General features: G+C 43.9%; 1 protein-coding gene across 1 annotated transcript in view; it reads left to right on the forward strand.

Moving 5' to 3' along the window:
* Positions 1–13,966, forward strand: part of ULK4 (unc-51 like kinase 4) — a 426,845-nt gene that overhangs the window by 306,677 nt on the left and 106,202 nt on the right. The gene's annotated exons all lie outside the window — the stretch shown is intronic.

Here is a 13,966-nt window from a genome sequence, read left to right on the forward strand (position 1 = left end):
ACAGGAAGGTCATATTTAAGACACAGGAGGTGACTGTCTTGCTGTACTCAGCACTGGGGAGGCCTCTGCTGGAGTACTGTGTCCAATTCTGCACGTCACTTTAAGAAAGATATGGGCAAATTGGAGAGAGTCCAGATGAAACCAACAAAACTGATAAAAGGTTTAGAAAATCTGATCTCTGAGGAAAGGTTAAAAAAAACTAGATATGTTTAGTCTTGGAAAAGAAGATTGAGGGGGGACTTGATAACAGTCTTCAAATATGTTAAGGGCTGCTATTAAGAGCATAGTGATCAATTGTTCTCCAAGTCCACTGAGTGTAGGACAAGCAGTAATGGGCTTAATCTGCAGCAAGAGAGATTTAGGTTAGATACTAGAGAAAACTTTCCAATTATAAGGGTAGTTAAGCTCTAGAACAGGCTTCTAAGGGAAGTTGTCAAATCCCCATCATTGGAGGTTTTTAAGAACAGGTTAGACAAACCAGTCAGGGATGGTCTAGGTTTACTTGATGCTGCCACAGCGCCGGGGGCTGGACTTGATGGCTTCTCGAGGTCCCTTCCAACCATACATTTCTATGATTCTATGACTCTGTCATTGCACATTTTACTAGATTAGTTTCTGTATCAAAGGCAAAAAGATCACTTGTATTTTCTGAAGAGATTTGTCAAGTATGATCATCATGGTCCACGTTCATAAAACAGAAGAAGCTAGGCATTCAATCCATTGCAGAGGTCACTTTTTGGCAGGAGTAGAATGGAGAACCCTGTGTAAGTCAAAAATCTTAGTCTTTAAAAATGGCAGTAGGAATTTTGGGTGCTTCGTTTTCCATCCCTCTAAATCAGATAATGAAATTTGAATTATAATTAGAACAGTTTCCTTCCTAATTCTAATCTTGCTAATCACACACGCAAAATCCAGCAGTCTTATCTCATTTTTCTGCAAAGATTTAATAGGAGAGAGTTGCACTGTGGTCTGATATTACTAAGATTTTATTACTTTTACTAAATACGACAGTACATTTATTAGTGTACTATGAAGTATTAAACTCAGCTTTGCTTGTTAAACATAAATGAAGTACATTTTATGATCCATTCTATTTTATTTTTTTAATTGTGTGCTTGCTTGCTGAACTCTGCAAATTAGCAGAGTAAGCAATCTGCGGTGAGAGAATTAATGAGGTTCTGCTGAACTCTTTAAACTAGAAACACTGAACTTAAAGAGAGAAACCATGAAACATTATGTCACTATGTATAAACTGCCATTAAACCCCCCACATTCCCAACTGGGGTCTGAGTCAATGCCAGCTAAGGCTCAGTTTACTCAACAGTTTACAGCTGTTCTCCCTAGAACCATCTCCCACAGTTCATGCCAATTTAACTCTAAACTAGAGATGTGACCAACCGACAGAGGTCAGATCCTGGATCCAATATTTCCCAAAGTTCAGTAGCGCTTGGATTTAGGCTTTTGATTCACTGCCCACTCTACTTTTAAATAAACTCTTGAAATATACTACAAAAGAAAGAAGTTTCTCCTGATTGTTGATCAGAACTGTATACAGTTTTTGAATGCAAATATTTAGGTTCATTTGAAAATTAAGGCTGGAAATATCATAGATAACTGGAGCATTTAATCTATGAATTTTACATAGTTATTAAAACTTTATGGAAAGGCTTCACAATAGACATTTTTAAAATTTAGATATAAAAACACTTTCTAAATGATTCTTCATGTGACTAAATATTCTACCTTTAGAATTTTATTCTCTAAAATCATCCACCCTCTTTTATTGAAACAGTGTCTGATTTTGGACTAATTTGTATGAATCATACAAAGTGTCAGGGAAAAGGTTAGGAAGAAGCTTTATTTTAGATATCTTTTTAGTAAGATGAGGTGTATTATATTTTCCTAAGATATTTAAATACATAGAATTTCCAAATTCAAATGCACGTGTCTAATTTATGTTCAATAATCCTGATATTTGACCAAATATATGCATGTACAAATACCCAGTTTGTGTACACATCAGGTATTCACATGCGTAAGTTAGGAGTGTGCAAATGTTTATGTTCAAATGTGCATATTTCGTATTGTTATACTTTATGTTCAATCTATTTGCCAAAACAACATAAATTATAGTTTTCCTTAATCTACTTGAGGTATCTTATTCAGCCCAAAATTGCCACTGCTCTGTGTGGGGAGTAAAGGGAAGGCAGGTTCCTCATCTTCTTGCATCCTCTTGTGTGCTGTACAAGGGTCATGTGTGGGGTGAGCAGGCTCTGGGGCTGTTGTATTTATGCCCCCTGAATGGGTGGGTGAGGAGTAGGTTGAACCTTGTCTCCACTTCCCCAATGCACTGGCCGGCAGAAAAGGAAATGTAATCTGCTTCTAGTCCAAGGAAGTAGCAGATCCCTCCCCTCACAGATCAAGGTTTGAACCAAGAAAGTAACTGCAAATCAGTCACAACTCTTTCCCTGGGCCACATGCTGCCCCTTACAAGAATGAGACATAAAAATCTCAATCTAGTCCAGTTTTTATACTTGAGGAATACCTGAGGCACCTTTGTGGTTTCTTTTAAAAAACTAATTATCTGTATTGTGCCTGTTTTATAAAATGATTTTATTTATTTACAGAGCTGTATGGGGATTCTAAACATCAAGCTAGTCTTCTGCAAAAGATGTAATTTAAAAATCATCTTTAACTACAAAACAATTCAGAGAGAATGCAAATGGCATATTAGATTCAGTCATGGACCATGTCTGGAAAGCACTGCTTGTCAGAGGACCCAATAACATTTTTAGAGTCTGGTGCATAAGGAAGGTAGAAAACTGGGAAGTCCAGCTCCCCAGTGGTATATAGCAATGGTGCCTAGCTCTGACAGCTTGTAAGTTATCAGGTCTTAAAATGACATAGTATTTCTGATTATTACCTTGCTTCCCCCCCCTCCCCCATTTCAATTTCTGTATGAATTTAGAGGCAGCTCTCTCAAGAACTGCTTCTGGAGCTAGAAACTAGTGCTGCAGTTATTACCAATCTAAATCTTGGGACTTAGCTTTCAGATGGGATAAAGCATTAAGGTTGTTTTTTAAAAGCTCTAAATGATTACCTAACTCTGCTTTCACTGAAGTCAATGGTAAAATTCTTTTTGACTTCAGTGAAAGCAGAGTTAGGCCAACACACAGTGCTTTTGAAAATCCCGCCCATTACCGCTAACTCGGCAAGCTCATAAAATATCATTTAAAATCATGGTGGAATTGAAGTGCGGAGTTTAACAGGACTAATAAGAATATGATATTGACACCTAGGAACTCCAGTCATAGACCATTCCTCCATTCTGCTAAGTGCTGTAAGAACACAGAATAAAAGACAGTACCAAAGAGTTTACAATCTAAGTATAAGACAAGACACAGTCAGAGTGATGGGAGAGTATAAAGAAACAGTGAGACAATATTGGTTAGCATGATAACCAGTGGTCTCAGTAGTCTAATTGTTGTCAAGATTTTTGTAGACATCATGGCAAAAGAGAGTTTTACAGAAGGATTTGAAGGAGGTTGTCGTGTGACCCACATTTTAACTCGCCAGTGCAAATTTCTTCAGGGCCAGAAAATGTTTCTAACGAATAGTCCTAGACCTGTGATGGAATAGAAGACAATTTGATCCTTGTTCCCTCATCTCATCTGTATTACATATAAATATATTGTGGGTTGGGTTAAATTTTGTTGTTCTGGATTGAGCATAATAGCCACTTTTTATTCAAGATAAATGTAAAGAAGTGGTTGAAACAGTAGAAGTAGCCTGCAAAACACAGACACACGGAAAAACTTGGGAACAAGCCCAAGAGGTGTCAAATGCAAGGAGCAGGCTTTGGTTGGTGGTGGAACTCTTTTTGTCTGTGTGTCTGAGAGAAAGGGCGGGCTGTGGGGGAGAAGCAGCCAGAAAGCTGAGCTTGTGGTTTTGTTTTGTTTTGTTTGAAGGGCTGTGGCTGGCAGTTGGAAGCTGTGAGCTTCTAAATAAGGTTTGAAATCTAGAAGCCTCTGTTCATTGGCTGAGCCTTAGTCAGGGGGTGGGGCTATCAGGAAGGCCAGGGATTTATAAAGCAGTGAGTCAGCGACCAGGGGCCGCTGACTCGAGAGGGAGTTGGGAAGGGGAGTGGGAAGGGGGCGAGGTACACTTGCCATTCTTTAAAACCTTTACACTAAACTATAATCAAAACTTCTTGATTTAAACAAAACCCCTTTCATTAACCTAGGTAACTGTAGGCGAGAATGCAGGCAGAAGCACAGCAGCAGAGTGGGGGCTATCCTGTTTATTGCGCTCAGTGTAGCATGTATGATTACCTGCCCTGTGGGCAGGTGGCGTATGTGTGCATTCGGTGCAAGGAGCTCCTGGCCCTCAGAGACCGTGTCCGGGCTTTGGAGGCCAGGGTGGCAGAACTGGAGGAGCTAAGGAAGGCAGAGAGGTATGTTGATGAGGCTTTCCGGAACACTGTAGATTTGTCCCATCTCCGGTCAGACAGCCCCTGCGCTGTTAAGGAGGATGAAAGGCTCAGGGAAGGAGAGCAGTCAACGGGAGCAGAGGGAAACCTTCCCATAGTTGGGACCCTCCTTCCAGAAGATGTTGGGGTATCCTCTTGAACTAAGATTACCTCTCCAGGGGAGGGAACTCCAGTCATTAGGAAAAGGCAGGTGTTAGTAATGGGAGATTCGATCATTAGAAACATAGATAGCTGGGTTTGTGAAGACCGGGAGAACCGTATGGTGACTTCCCTGCCTGGTGTGAAGGTTGCGGATCTCTCGAGGCATCTAGATAGACTTATGTGTAGTGCTGGGGAGGAGCCGGTGGTCGTGGTACATGTAGGTACCAATGACATAAGGGAAGGGTAAATTAAATTAAATTAATGGAGATATCCTATCTCCTAGAACTGGAAGGGACCTTGAAAGGTCATACGAGTCCAGCCCCCTGCCTTCACTAGCAGGACCAAGTACTGATTTTGCCCCAGATCCCTAGGTGGCCCCCTCAAGGATTGAACTCACAACCCTGGGTTTAGCAGGCCAATGCTCAAACCACTGAGCTATCCCTCCCCCCTGGGTAGGAGAGATGTCCTGGAGGCCAAATTTAGGCTGCTAGGAAAGAGACTGAAATCCAGGACCTCCATGGTGGTATTCTCAGAAATGCTTCCAGTTCCGCAGGCAGAGCTTCAGAGTCTCAATGTGTGGATGAGACGATGGTGTAGAGAGGAGGGGTTTAGATTTATTAGGAACTGGGGAAACTTTTGGGATAGGGGGAGCCTATACAGGAAGGATGGGCTCCACCTAAACCAAAGTGGATCCAGACTGCTGGCACTTAGTTTAAAAACTGCTCTGCAACCTTTTTAATGTTAAGAGATGGGGGAAGGCCGATTGCTGCAAAGGAGCACATGGATCAGACAGAGACTTCTCTTAGAGGAGAGTCTATTGATAGAGATTCTCTAGGTTTTAATCAGGAGGAGAGGATGGAAGAGGATAAAATATGGGCCAGGTCAGATGAGAAACATTCACATAAAAAAGAATCTGACACATCAGAAAAGGGCAGACAAATAAACAGTGACAAGTTTTTAAAGTGCTTGTACACAAATGCTAGAAGTCTAAATAATAAGATGGGTGAACTAGAGTGCCTCGTGATAAAGGAGGATATTGATATAATAAGCAACAAAGAGTCCTGTGGCACCTTATAGAGTAACAGACGTATTGGAGCATAAGCTTTCGTGGGTGAATACCCACGTCAGACGAAGTGGGTATTCACCCACGAAAACTTATGCTCCAATACGTTTGTTAGTCTATAAGGTGCCACAGGACTCTTTGTTGCTTTTTACAGATCCAGACTAACACGGCTACCCCTCTGATAATTGATATAATAGGCATCACAGAAACCTGGTGGAGTGAGGACAATCAATGGGACACAATCATTCCTGGGTACAAAATATATCAGAAGGACAGAACAGGTCGTGCAGGGGTGGGGGCGAGTGGCACTATATGTGAAAGAAAATGTAGAATCAAATGAAGTAAAAATCTTAAATGAGTCCACATGTTCCATAGAATCTCTATGGATAGTAATTCCATGCTCTAAGTAGAATATAACAGTAGGGATCTATTATCGACCACCTGACCAGGACAGTGATAGTGACAATGAAATGCTAAGGGAGATTAGAGAGGCTATCAAAATAAAGAACTCAATAATAGTAGGGGATTTCAATTATCCTCATATTGACTGGGTACGTCACCTCAGGACGAAATGCGGAGACAAAATTTCTCAATACTTTAAATGACTGGTACAGGAACCCACAAGAGGAGAGGCAATTCTCGATTTAGTCCTGAGTGGAGCGCAGGATCTGGTCCAAGAGGTAACTATAACAGGACTGCTTGGAAATAGTGACCATAATATAATAACATTTAACCTTCCTGTGTTGTCCCACAAACTTATACAGGATCGTTTTAGGGGTCAAGACAAAGATGCCACATTTATTATTAATCTGTAACTATTAGCAAATACCTTAATGCTTATACACATACACTCACACACACACACCAAAATGTCCTGCAGCTGCTGGATAGTTACCAGTCCTGATTGTAGTTTGAGTTTGCAGCTTGGGATCGGAGCTCGTGGCAGCTAACTGGCCAGGAAAGCTGAGCACGAGGAGGAGCTGGGTCTCTGTCGGGCGCGCACCGATGCTCCTTGATGTTGATAGCAGAACGTTACCCAAAGTCTCTCATCTCACCCTTCCTTTTTTATAGGCTTTTAGTTTGGATTCAAAGTCTCTAGGTCTCGCTGTGTCACGCCGCCTCTGGGTTTGGTGCTTGATCACCCGTCAATTGCAGGCGTGACTGTCAGCCTGGGACCTGGCTTTGATCTTCCTTCTGTTGTTTTTTTCTTTTTAGGGTGGATGCTTCTTGCTTGAGTTAGGGCTGTTGTCTAGTTCTTCAGCCGTTGGTATTTGAACTTTATCTCATCAGGACGGGCTGGTGCTGGAGGTTGATTCTATCACCCATGCATCCCTCATTCACACATCTCAACTAGACTAATAAAATTACAGTATGGCTTGCAAAAATGGAGGCTGCAGCACAAGCCTTCTACAAAATGGAGTCAGCATTTTAAAATGGGTTTTGAATTACAATATTGCACAGAAGTTACAATGTTACAATGTAGGCAAAATGGCAAGTGTAATGAAAGTTACAGTGTAGGCAAAATGGCAAGTGTAATGAAATGGTGAACAGAAGTTACAATGGTACAGTGAATAACTAAAAACAATTTCATTCACATTGGTTCTACATTGTCCCCCTTTTGACCCTTCAATCCAGGGGCATTGAATGGGTCACACTTTATGCAATTGTTTTAAGGCTATATATTAGGAAACAATGTGAGCTTGTGGTTTTAGCTTAAAGTACAGCCTTTTCATCCAGCAGCACATACCACACGTTATAATTAACATTAAGCTTATCAGAATAAAGAAAACAACAATTGGATGTAACAATTGTTAAAGTTGAAGACCAGGAGGGGGACCATCCCTTTTAGTTGGCGTAGGCTTGTACAGGATTATATACCTTGCCAGCCTATCCTCCAAATCTGAAATAGTACACACATCTCCCAGCCCCCCTTCCGTCCACGGGCTGCGTCCAAACCTCTGTAGTACTTGTTTAAAGGGTATGGGCTCTTGGACAAAAGACAACGTTCCCTGTTTTTCTCTAAAGATGTCTTTAGACTGTGTCTTCCTAAACATTTTCCCTAACAAGTGTGCCATAGCCAAGTACAACACAGGAAACCGAGCTGATAAATATCAGAACACTATAACCTCCAATTCCTAAAGGAGTGACTCACAAATAGCAATTTTTCCTTTTTAACTCCTGAAGGAACAACTTAACCCTCTCTGGGCCAGAGGGAGAGACACTAAGTCTCCCTCTGTATTACTCGGCCTGCTACCACCGAGGGTTCATACACCAATTATACAAATCCTTCCCCGGAGCAGAGTGAGAAACACTAAGTTCTCCTCTTTAGCTCAGTCTTGCTAGGGTTGAGGGTGTATGTACCTCTATAACACAATTTAAACCTAAACTCCTATTTCCTTCAGAGTTTGGTTAATTAACTGAAAGTTTACACTCTTTTCCCTATAGTGCCAGGCTTGCTAAAGCTGGCGGTGTGCACACCACTTTTATAATAACTGTGGATTCTATGCTTGCTCCCCCTTTCGCATTCTCCACCAATAATGTTGTCCCACAAACTTATACAGGATCGTTTTAGGGGTCAAGACAAAGATGCCACATTTATTATTAATCTGTAACTATTAGCAAATACCTTAATGCTTATACACATACACTCTCACACACTGTAATAGTCCGGTGAGGGGGTTTGCGCCCTCTTAAGGGCCATCGGGCGCCAGGCCGCCTCACTACACGGCCGAATCAGACCTTGGTGCGGGAGGTCTCGGGGTTTCTCCCCTTAGGCAGGGGCTAAACAAAAGGCTCCCTGCCGCTGCAAGGAGCTCCAGCCCTCAGTCGGGGCTGGGCAGTATATCAGTCCTAAGCCCCGGTTCAGGCAGCCGGAGCTGAGCACTTGCCCAAGTCAAATAAGCCCGTATGCTAGCTCAGGGCGGGGTAATACCCCAGGGTTCAAGGGGCTCCGGTCCTGGTAGCGGGAGCGGAGCACTCACAAAGTCAGGAAGCCCCAGGCCCTTAGTCGGGGCGGGGCAACGCACAATAGTCCAGGGGGGCTCAGGTCCTTACAGCAGGAGCTGAGCACCCCAAAGTCAGTAAGCTCAGTCCCTTAGCCAGGGAGTGAGCAGACAAGTAACGGCAGCCCCGGCCCTGGGTCAGGGCGGGCTGCAAACAATCCGTCTCTCTGGGGCCCAGGACCTTAACCAGGGACTGGGTCAATTGGTGGCAGCCCAAGCCCTAGGTCAGGGCGGGGCAGTAAGCAATCAGCCTAGGCTCAGGCCCTCAGGCAGGGCTGAGCAACAAAGTCAGGAGTTTAAGCCCAGGCCCTCAATCAGGGCGGGGCGGCAAACAGCAGTTCTAGGCTCAGGCCCTCAGGTGGGGGCTGAGCAAGCACACAGTAACAAAGACAGTGGTTTAAGCCCAGGCCCTCAATCAGGGCGGGGCAGCAAACAGCAGTTTTTCAGGGCTCACGCCCTCAGGTAGGGAGGAGGAGAGACTGCCACCCGGCGTGGGGGTGGCAGGGGGGAACACAGGCCCACCCACTCCACTGTGTTCCAGCCCGGGGCCCTATCCGCAGCAGTCCGTCTGCCGCGGGGTCAGTGGGGATCCTGCCCGCAACACACTGACATAGGCTCGGGGTCTGCTATCCCCGGGCTACTTCCCATCTTCTCCTCCATGTGTACCTGCTCCTCGCTGGGCTCGGCAGCGGGGTCCCACACCATGGGCTCCTCGGGTTGCTGGGGGCTGTCTAGGTCAGGCCGCTCCTCCGGTCTCGGGTCCGGCTCAGGTTCGGGTGGCCCCTCGGGGTACCGTGCTCGGGGCAGGCTCGGCCAGTCCACCTCAGGGTACCTTCCTCGGGGCAATCTCGGCCAGTCCACCTCGGGGTACCGTGCTCGGGGCAGGCTGGGCCAGTCCACCTCGGGGTACCTGCCGAGCGGGAGGTTTGAGCGGCGCTGGGTGTTTGGGTGCCTGGTTCTGGGGAGGCTTGGTCCGTCGGCGTCCAAGTACTGGGCTCGGGGTAGGCTCCGTCTCACAGGAGCCCGAGCAGGAGCGTCTGTCCTCTCCGGCCGCTCGGCTCCAACTGAGTGTTGGGGCTGGGCTTTTATACTTCCTGTCCCGCCCCTTGACTTCCGGGGGGCGGGAACAGGTGATGGTGGCTCCGCCCACTTGAGTGGCGGTTCTAATTCCTCCCTCTCTGGGGTTGGCTCCGCCCACTGGGGTGGCTGTTCTGGCTCCTCTCCCTCTGGGGCCGTCGGGAGCCAGGCCGCTTCACTACACACACACACACCAAAATGTTCTGCAACTGCTGGATAGTTACCGGTCCTGATTGTAGTTTGAGTTCGCAGCTTGGGATCGGAGCTCGTGGCAGCTAACTGGCCAGGAAAGCTGAGCACGAGGAGGAGCTGGGTCTCTGTCGGGCGCGCACCGATGCTCCTTGATGTTGATAGCAGAACGTTACCCAAAGTCTCTCATCTCACCCTTCCTTTTTTATAGGCTTTTAGTTTGGATTCAAAGTCTCTAGGTCTCGCTGTGTCACGCCGCCTCTGGGTTTGGTGCTTGATCACCCGTCAATTGCAGGCGTGACTGTCAGCCTGGGACCTGGCTTTGATCTTCCTTCTGTTGTTTTTTTCTTTTTAGGGTGGATGCTTCTTGCTTGAGTTAGGGCTGTTGTCTAGTTCTTCAGCCGTTGGTATTTGAACTTTATCTCATCAGGACGGGCTGGTGCTGGAGGTTGATTCTATCACCCATACATACCTCATTCACACATCTCAACTAGACTAATAAAATTACAGTATGGCTTGCAAAAATGGAGGCTGCAGCACAAGCCTTCTACAAAATGGAGTCCGCATTTTAAAATGGGTTTTGAATTACAATATTGCACAGAAGTTACAATGTTACAATGTAGGCAAAATGGCAAGTGTAATGAAAGTTACAATGTAGGCAAAATGGCAAGTGTAATGAAATGGTGAACAGAAGTTACAATGGTACAGTGAATAACTAAAAACAATTTCATTCACATTGGTTCTACACCTGTGGTGGGAAGAACACCTCAGCAGCCCAGCGCTGTGGCATTTAATTTCAGAAAGGGGAACTATGCAAGAATGAGGAGGTTAGTTAAACAGAAATTAAAAGATATAGTGACTAGAGTGAAATCCCTGCAAGCTGCATGGACACTTTTCAAAGACACCATAATAGAGGTCCAACTTAAATGTGTACCCCAAATTAAAAAACACAGTAAAAGAACTAAAAAAGAGCCACTGCGGCTTAACAACCATGTAAAAGAAGCAGTGAGAGATAAAAAGGCATCTTTTTTAAAAGTGGAAGTCAAATCCTAGTGAGGTAAATAGAAAAGAGCATAAACACTGCCAAATTAAGTGTAAAAATGTAATAAGAAATGCCAAAAAGGAGTTTGAAAAACAGCTAGCCAAAAACTCCAAAGGTAATAACAAAATGTTTTTTAAGTACATCAGAAGCAAGAAGCCTGCTAAACAACCTCTGGCCTCTGGACAATTGAGATACAAAAGGAGCACTTAAAGATGATAGTCATTGCATAGAAACTAAATGAATTCTTTGATTCAGTCTTCCTGGCTGAGGATGTTAAGGAGATTCCCAAACCTGAGCCATCCTTTGTAGGTGACAAATCTGAGGAATTGTCACAGATTGAAGTGTCACTAGAGGAGATTTTGGAATTAATTGATAAACTTAACAGTAACAAGTCACCGGGACCAGATGGCATTCACCCAAGAGTTCTGAAAGAACTCAAATGTGAAATTGCGGAACTATTAACTATGGTTTGTAACCTGTCCTTTAAATCAGCTTCTGTACCCAATGACTGGAAGATAGCTAATGTAATGCCAATATTTAAAAAGGGCTGTAGAGGTGATCCCAGCAATTACAGACCAGTAAGTCTAATGTCAGTACCAGGCAAATTAGTTGAAACAATAGTAAAGAATAAAATTGTCAGACACATAGAAGAACATAACTTGTTGGGCAAAAGTCAACATGGTTTCTGTAAAGGGAAATCCTGTCTTACTAATCTATTAGAGTTCTTTGAAGGGGTCAACAAACATGTGGACAAGGGGGATCCAGTGGACATAGTGTACTTAGATTTCCAGAAAGCCTTTGACAAGGTTCCTCACCAAAGGCTCTTACGTAAATTAAGTTGTCATGGGATAAGAGGGAAGATCCTTTCATGGATTGAGAACTGGTTAAAAGACAGGGAACAAAGGGTAGGAATAAATGGTAAATTTTCAGAATGGAGAGGGGTAACTAGTGGTGTTCCCCAAGGGTCAGTCTTAGGACCAATCCTATTCAACTTATTCATAAATGATCTGGAGAAAGGGGTAAACAGTGATGTGGCAAAGTTTGCAGATGATACTAAATGGCTCAAGATAGTTAAGACCAAAGCAGACTGTGAAGAACTTCAAAAAGATCTCACAAAACTAAGTGATTGGGCAACAAAATGGCAAATGAAATTTAATGTGGATAAATGTAAAGTAATGCACGTTGGAAAAAATAACCCCAACTATATATACACAATATGATGGGGCCTAATTTAGCTACAACTAATCAGGAAAGAGATCTTGGAGTCATTGTGGATAGTTCTCTGAAGACATCCACACAGTGTGCAGCGGCAGTCAAAAAAGCAAACAGGATGTTAGGAATCATTAAAAAAGGGATAGAGAATAAGACGGAGAATATCTTATTGCCCTTATATAAATCCATGGTACGCCCACAGCTTGAATACTGCGTACAGATGTGGTCTCCTCATCTCAAAAAAAGATATACTGGCATTAGAAAAGGTTCAGAGAAGGGCAACTAAAATGATTAGGGGTTTGGAACGGGTCCCATATGAGGAGAGATTAAAGAGGCTAGGACTTTTCAGCTTGGAAAAGAGAAGACTAAGGGGGGATATGATAGAGGTATATAAAATCATGAGTGGTGTGGAGAAAGTGAATAAGGAAAAGTTATTTACTTGTTCCCATAATATAAGAACTAGGGACCACCAAATGAAGTGAATGGGCAGCAGGTTTAAAACAAATAAAAGGAAGTTCTTCACACAGCGCACAGACAACCTGTGGAACTCCTTGCCTGAGGAGGTTGTGAAGGCTAGGATTATAACAGTGTTTAAAAGAGAACTAGATAAATTCATGGAGGTTAAGTCCATTAATGGCTATTAGCCAGGATGGGTAAGGAATGGTGTCCCTAGCCTCTGTTTGTCAGAGGGTGGAGATGGATGGCAGGAGAGAGATCACTTGATCATTACCTGTTAGATTCACTCCCTTTGGGACACCTGGCATTGGCCACTGTTGGTAGACAGGATACTGGGCTGGATGGACCTTTGGTCTGACCCAGTGTGGCCATTCTTATGTTCTAGCAAATAGTAACAGAAATGCGGGTGATGCACCCCTGATAGAAAGAGAGATGTTTTCAGGACACAGAATACTGACTGAAAAGGCAGGCTTGGAACAGTGAAGGGTTATGGTTGCTATGGGTAGGGAACTTGGAGCTCGGGTTAGGTTTCCTATGGGTGGGGCACTTGGAGCTAGGGTTAGGGTTCCTATGGGTAGGGTTCTCTGCCCAAGGTTTAGGGTTTCTATCGGTAGAGCACTTGGAGCTAGGATTAGGGTTCCTATGGGTGGGGCTCCGTAGGGTTCCTTTGGGTGGGGCATTTGGAGCTGGGATTAGGGTTCCTATGGGTGGGGCACTTGGAGCTAGGGTTAGGGTTCCTGTGGGGAGGGTTCCCTGCCCTAGGGTTAGGATTCCTGTGGGTAGCGCTTCCTGTCTTAGGGTTAGGGTTCCTATGGGTACAGCTCCCCTCCCTAGGAATAGGGGTCATAGGGGTTTGGCTCCCTGCCCTAGGGTTAGGGTAACTGCTTGATTCATGGTGTGTGCAGGGAAACAGGACTTTATGTATAATTTTTATAAATTAAATAAATTGCATCAGAAATATCTTGCTTTATCGTCAGTTTCTCCTCCTGGTGGAAACAACCTACAGGGCCTCAAACTTTGGCTATCCACTCTGGTCAAACACGGGTAACAATATAATAATATGTGCATATACAATGTAGGATATATGCCATAGGATCCTGGGTTTCGAATCATTGATAATTTCTAAGCAGAGATTTTTAATATAATGTGGTATTGGGTATCTACTGTACTTTGAAAGAAATGCTACTATATTGTGTTTTATAGAATGTTATATTTCAAATAGTCTTTTTTTTAAACCACTTTGTGACCTTATCAAAATTCTTCTGTCCTCAGTGTATTTTTAAGCTCTAATTGTA

This window comes from Emys orbicularis, chromosome 2 (genome assembly GCF_028017835.1).
Source record: "Emys orbicularis isolate rEmyOrb1 chromosome 2, rEmyOrb1.hap1, whole genome shotgun sequence".
Taxonomy (NCBI): Eukaryota; Metazoa; Chordata; order Testudines; family Emydidae; genus Emys; species Emys orbicularis.